A 7,442-nucleotide genomic window follows, 5' to 3' on the forward strand; every position below is an offset into this window, starting at 1 on the left:
AATATTATCTTAATAGTTACTCTATAACTCTCATAGCCCAAAGGGACGGATATTTGGTGAAATAAGGAAGGATGGATACAAAACGGCTTTATTATTTTTTATTATTCCCTGGATGAGCAAATACGGCCAGTTTGTAAACTTAAGGGTACCACTATATATTACCTAAATCGTTTTGTCGTTGATAGCTCAGATCTACCCAGGATTAGTACCCAAGACCTTATGTGACCGTAGTGGCGGAGAGTTTATTTTCAATTCTTCTCTTCCGTTCTACGCCCATGAGAACTGGCAGTAACTGTAAAATTAGAAGCATTTAGTGTATATTTCTTGTTTTTTGACGTTCATAAGTGTACCTTTATGAATAAATTATTTTTGACTTTGACTATAGTATGACAACCACCAACTGTATACACAATGAAATGCCAAATATTTTTAAAATAAAATAATATAATGCATTCATTAATATGAAATGCCAATACCTGTATCTATTTTGTGATTATTTCTTTTCTCTAATAGAAAAGAAAACGAACAGCGTTCCGTGCTTGACACACGCCGCCGCATTTGTGTCTAGAGCCAATTCGTCTTCACGATATTTTCGTTCACAAGAAAGTGTTAAATGCGTGTAGACATCGGACAGAGTCCATTTGTGTACAGTCGGGTATGTAACCTACTACATCAGGGATGAGAGTCGCACGCCGAACCCAAATGCTCTATGGGATAATATAACCATTCATCTAACTGTTAAACACGTGACACACCGAAAGTGTTTTGAAATATTAATTGATTGCAATATTGCGATTCAACACGTGTTGAAAAAACGAATAATTCTTAGAATTAAATAGGTTAACTTTCTCTGTGTTTGTAATTATTTAAATTGCAAATGTCAACTCAAAACCTGTTATATGATCTTGTTGGCAGTTAACTGGCCTTTTGCCTTGATATTACTTTGAAGTATTCCTTTTTTTCGAAGGCATGCGACTAGTTAGTTACCCAGTGAACGCCTAGTGACAATAAAAAGAATTTTCTGCCATACAGAGGTTGTGGTTATATAGAAAAATATATTTATATAACATAATAATAATAACAGTATTAGTACAATTTGCATGAGTCAGGACTCCTAAGACGAAACTTTATAGAAATCATCATCAGCATCTAGTTAGTTAAACAACATACTATTGTAATACACATAAAGAACACGGAATTCTGCTTGGCTTGATAACAAACTGTAAATATTTCAATTTTTTTTGCTCACAAGATATATTTACAAAAAACAATAGCCCTACAACCTATTTAGGCATGGGCCTCATATTTCTATATCCGTTTCATGATCATTTGTCAATATAATAGGTAAGTAGGTGATCAGCCTCCTGTGCCTGACACAAACCCTCTACTTTTTGGATCTAAGGCACGCCGGTTTCCTCACGACGTTCTCCTGCATCGTTCAAGCAAATATTAGATGCGCACATAGAAAGAAATGTCTTTGGTCCACATCCGGGGACCTACGACCTTAAGCCACTTATCCTACACTGCTTCAAAAAGAAATATTTACTACAAACAATATTTTACAATAAAACTAAGCGATGAAGGTCGAACAGTATAAACAAACATCTAATTTAAAATCTTTCGCGTATGACATTTGTACTTACATCAGCATGTCAGGGTTCAATATACGTGTCTAGAAATAGTAAAGCGTTTCCAAATTGATTATATTTCGTTTTACCGTCTTCAAATAAAATATGTATCCTTTACTATTACCATAATTCTTTATTATATCATATTCAATTCTTATACATTTCTATAACAGCCGTATAGCTAGTCTGCATGTTCCTGCATTTCTATGTGGTATTTGTTTTTAAAAAGCTGAAGAATATTCGTTATACGGCTGAGGCTTCTAATTCTATACCCTTCTCTGTCATATTCCAAATAACATTAAACAAAGCACGTAAGTCTATCTATACTCTCCTTCTCTTTATTTATAAGATTAATTTAATTATTACAGTCTTTTGGTTCTGTGTGTTACTCTCAGCTTTAGCACGGGTTGCCAGGAGATATATCAATTGATTTGTAAAAAAAGTATTTATCATTATTATAAACTGGATATAATAGAGACTGGATCTACGCAAAAACCTGAGGCAAAGGTCTCAACTTTTGGATGTACCGCACACTCCAACTTCGTTATCGAAGCGCCACTCACGCGAGCAATACATGTAATAACATTTCTATCGAGGGAGACCTATTCGTTTGCAAGCTGGCTGAGTTCACAAGAGTTGCTTGCTATATTATTAACTATAAGACAAGGTAAATATATATATTGTTTTATGTTTTCTAATTGTAGGATTATCGGTATAGGTATTATTATGTTCTGTCGCTTTATTAGTAACTATTGAAATATAATACTTACTTTTTTATTACGCACGTGGTGATATTTGCAAACAGATTGCATTTCTTGTGTGCGGTATGTAAACCCGTCGATATCCGATGGGACACTTCGTGTCAGTAATAAGACTACGTTTCGTTCTTACACTGTCACTTTGCACTCCACTGTCCAATGACTGACCGATCGGATAAGTTTCGGCCATGGCCACTCGGCAATGAACACATAGTATGAGTAAATAAATAATGTATAAAATATGCATCTTGACTCGATGGCTGTTAGTTACATACTGAACTCAGCTCAGGTGTCGTGATAATGAAATAACAACGCGTGAGTCATTGGTGAAGGTGGATTTTCGTTATGTGGTTATTGGGTAGATATATATTTACTAGCTTTACGCCGCTGGTTCGCTTTAGTAAGCCAGCTTATTGACTATGCAAAAGTATGAAAATTATATGCAGAAATATAATTTCTGCGCCCATACTCATGAAGTCCCCAACAATAAATAAGTGGCTTCCTTTTAGGTTTAGCAATATAAATTTAGGAAATAGGAAAGTTGTTCGTTATACAGTTATAACCAAATAATTATCATTCCTTATTTATTTTAAGTAAAAAAGTTGTGCATCTTTAACCGCAAATGTGTTCAGATAAGATGTTATAAAACCTGCATCTGATTCATCATAGGATGAAAGACAGAATACAAAGTAACATCCACGTTAGTTGTTCCTTAACTTAGCGTTTCTTAAGGCAGTTATGCCGCGCACCATCCTGCAAATGTGACGCTATGTAGAACCAACTGCCCACTAAAGTAGTTGAAAGTCACCGACCCGTTATTTAGGACATAAATTTAGAACTACGCAAAGTTCCATAACAAATAAATTTTAGAATATATTTTATTTATTTATTATCACTTCGTTACACTACAATATAAAAAAAAATTGGGCAATATAAAAAGGAGGCCAACTGGCGGCCTTGTCGCTTTTGAGCGATCTTTTCCAGCAAAAATACATGTTATACACAAAAAAATCATTAACATTTTCGATGAACTCATATTGATTAGGTTATAGCCCGTGAAGCGCGGATGAAGGAAATGCATTCTTAAGATTAGAAGGATGTCGTCATGTACCTGCATTCTTTGAGACTTACTAACACGTGGATAACCTTATTATCGAACCGGTCACTTTCGAAATCAATTTAAAATTCATATCCGACGAACGATGTCCTGTACACACGTCTATCTATAAAAAATATCTAATAATGTAAATCAATCTCGCCTACAAACAATTTCACAACGAAACACAAAAAAATCATTAATAACTGTGGCTGGGCAGTTTTAAGAGTTTCTATTACGAACACATGCACAGAAGATTTATATATACCTTTACAGCAATAACAAAACCGCCACTGAGCATAATAATACAAATAGTGTATAATAGACACGTATACTTTAAATTTTAACTGTCTAAACCCTTAATACGAAGAATATTAATATATAATGATTCATATGTCAAATCAATAACTGAAAATCTTTATATGACTGTGTTTCCGGTACCATGTATTGTCGTCATGCGATAAGACGAAACTAAGAATTTGTTACAACATACAAAAAATATACTTACTTATAACAAATGAGATATATAACCTAAGTATAACCTGGGTTCGCTATCTGTCAAAATGTTTTTAAGACATGACCTTGATTTTTTTCTTAAAGATTCAGAGATGTGTCGGCCCTATGAGACGAGATAAGAGTTTACGGCATTTCCGCACATACATTAACATGTTCGATTTTTTCTTCTATTACAATCATACAATCAGTCTTTGAGACTATAAGTAGGTGCGTTAAGTGCTTCTCAATTCTCTTATTTAAATAAGAGAATTGAGAAGAAGAGAAGACAACCCAACAGACTGAGTTTAAACTCAGTCAGTGGGTTGACCTGTTCAAAAATGTCTCGCCGCTTTTTGAGTCGTCGAATAGTTTCTGGTATAGTTAGCTGTCCTGCTAGCTGATTGGGGTGCTTTAACATGTTCGATTAATGAAATTATATCTATGTAACATACAATCGATGGGATTATATCAAGTAATGATTACTAGCGGATCTGACAGACGTTGTCCTGTACACACGTCTTTGATACAAAAACAATATCTAATAATATAAATTATTCTCGACTCCACTTTCAATTCAATCCAAATATTTTGAATACGCAAAAAAAATCGTCGAAATCTGTCCAGCCGTTTAGGAGTTTAATAACGACATGCACAGAAGCGGCCATATACCAGCTGTTTATTTGCTGTATAGATAAATAACCTAAATACCGACTGCAGTGCCATCTGCCGGGCTGATTTTTGAATCTAAACCATCAAGGGCCCCACCCAAACGCATACAAAATAATTCATTCAAAGCGGTCTAGCCACTTTAGAGGAGTTCAGTGACAGTAGAATTATATATCTATTATATAAATGTATAAATTAGTTGAAGGTTTACAAAAAAAAAATTGTCATTCTCAGTTACATATAACCGTGTTTAATGAATGAAAAGCTGTAGTGTAAACATCAATATAGTACATTAATAGAAATATATATCGTACGTATTTTACCGTGTTTAATGACGAATAATTTAATATTGTCCCGGCTAGTTGTACACATAATAATTGATTCATATTTGTATCCGTATAATGAAACAGAGCCAAGTTCACATTTCCATAATCGTCATGCTCGCTTAAAATTTAAATGTCATTTCTTGTGGCGGCGTCCATGCGTCGGGTTGTCTCTTTCCCTAAAATATGGCGAGGGGGCCTATGGCTGTCCATGCGTTATACTCGTAAACGTGTGCTAGTTGTAGTGACTGGTTGAAATTGAATTCGTAAATGCGGCGATCAGTCGTTCCCACGAGAATATAAGTGCGTGTTATTTCACAATGCCTACTGCTGATAGAGGACAAATATTTGTTTCAATTTTTTTATTATTATTTATAACCTATTAATTAGTTAAGATGTCATGTGGAACATGGTGTAAAGGTTGCAGGTCCTTGTGATTTTGACTTTGATAATAATATGTATCATCAAATATTCACATAAAACTTAAAACGCCTTTTGCATGTTAATTGAATTTTTAGATCGCTTTCTAGATTGTTATGCATTTCCAATGTGTGAAAAAGATATATAGGACAAAATGTAAAGTGGGTCCGCCGGCCAGCAGGCTCCAACTCACCCATAAATAACTCCCCTGCTACCTACCTTCTTGGCCACAGATAGGCTAGTATCCGCTACATACTACTCCAATTAAAAATAACTGTTCTGCATTAAAAAGCTAAAATTGATAATTTTTTGCCATTTCGAAAAGGCCTTTGTCTTCGGCCATAAGGTAATTAAAAATAACAAAACGTAAGACACTTCTTAATGGGGATGTTTAATCAAACATAACGAATTTAGATAACTTAGTTCTTAAGGAAACTTACTAAAAGTTTTATGAAATATTTTATTGAATCCAAGTCACCAACTATAACAGCATAACAATTATGACAACTGTAACAACTATAAAACTGTGACAATGCTTACTTCATAAGAATTTTATAAGTTTTAAACAGTTGTATGATGACTAAGTCATAGCAACAAAAATTTGGCGTCGCGACATACCGATAACCGATTTTTTATATAGAATTAATAGCAGGCGCCAAAGAGATATTACTTATCAGTTTATAAATCAACAATTATGATTCACCACTATGTTAGATTTCAATTTTCAAAAACAAGTTGTCAAAAAGTCTAAATTTCACGTGTTCACAATAATAAGTATTTCTTAGTAATGTTACAGGTAAAATAATTAGACATTATACAAATCCAAAACAGATAAACAATATATATAACAGAAAAGATAAGTAAATACATTAATAGACGAAAATATAAAAAAAAATCTACAAAACTGAAATGTAAATTAAACAAAAGACAAGTAATACCTAATAATTCAAAAGAAAGAAAACTATAACTAAAATATTGTTACCGTGAAACAAACTTAAAGTCTTCCGGCCTCTTCAAATTTCTTCTCACATTCTCTCTGGTGAGGTGAAAAATATCAATATCCTCACTGGCAATATTGGCTAAATATGCAGATAATTCGAGTTCGTAGGAGGCACATGGAACAATTGTAAGCATATGCGCATACGGTGGCCAATAGTCTTAGGTGTTATAACAAATATCGTGTTATTTCTATTATCAAAGGTTTTAATACATATTTTCACATTATTTTCTATCTTGGTATACAAAATCTTCATAATTATCTGCAGAGTTTGTTTTGTTACTTCTCCGGGATATTCTTCGGAGCTTTGATTCGAATTGAAAAATTGTATTGGATTTTCTATTTATTGAGGAAATATAAATAAATTCGCCCAGTGTTTGCATTGTTACGAATCATTTCATATTCTGGTTGATACTCTCAGAAAATTATTTAATAATCATAACTAGATTGTTAGCTAGGTTTAAGCCATCACCAGCTCCAAATTCCGCCATTTTGGCCTAGATTCTAATCTCTCTAAGACGACCCCACCTTCCGAATAAAACTTGTTGATCTGAATTTCAATAGTGATATAAGTCAAGTAAGCTATACTTCTAAAGCCCACGATTCCTTATAAGTTGGGCTGATCCAGTTCTGTACAGAGCTCAAAAAGCATCAACTGGCAGTATTTCCTCGTTGTATTGTAATATTTATACTAAAGCAATAAAATAACCTTTATAACGATTAATACTTTGAATACCAGTTTTGTCAAACAAACGCGTATCTTTCATTAGCACTTTAACCACTCCAAAGTGACCATTGATGGAGAAAAGACTGTTATAATCTTGCAGCAGTTTATAACAAAATAATATCCAATCTTAAGGGTAAAATTCATAGTATTGTAAAGAATAGTATGTTCCGGAAAGAGATAATCATCTTGTCGTAACTGAACAAGTCTGAAATGATTTTTTTATCAGTGGTAAATGTAATAGGCATAGCTGTTTAGTGATCGATCAGCCATCTGTGGTAATTTAAATCTATGCATTTGAGACATACTCACATCGAGACATTGTGTTTCTTTAC

Source organism: Pieris brassicae, chromosome 5, assembly GCF_905147105.1.
Source record: "Pieris brassicae chromosome 5, ilPieBrab1.1, whole genome shotgun sequence".
Lineage (NCBI taxonomy): Eukaryota > Metazoa > Arthropoda > Insecta > Lepidoptera > Pieridae > Pieris > Pieris brassicae.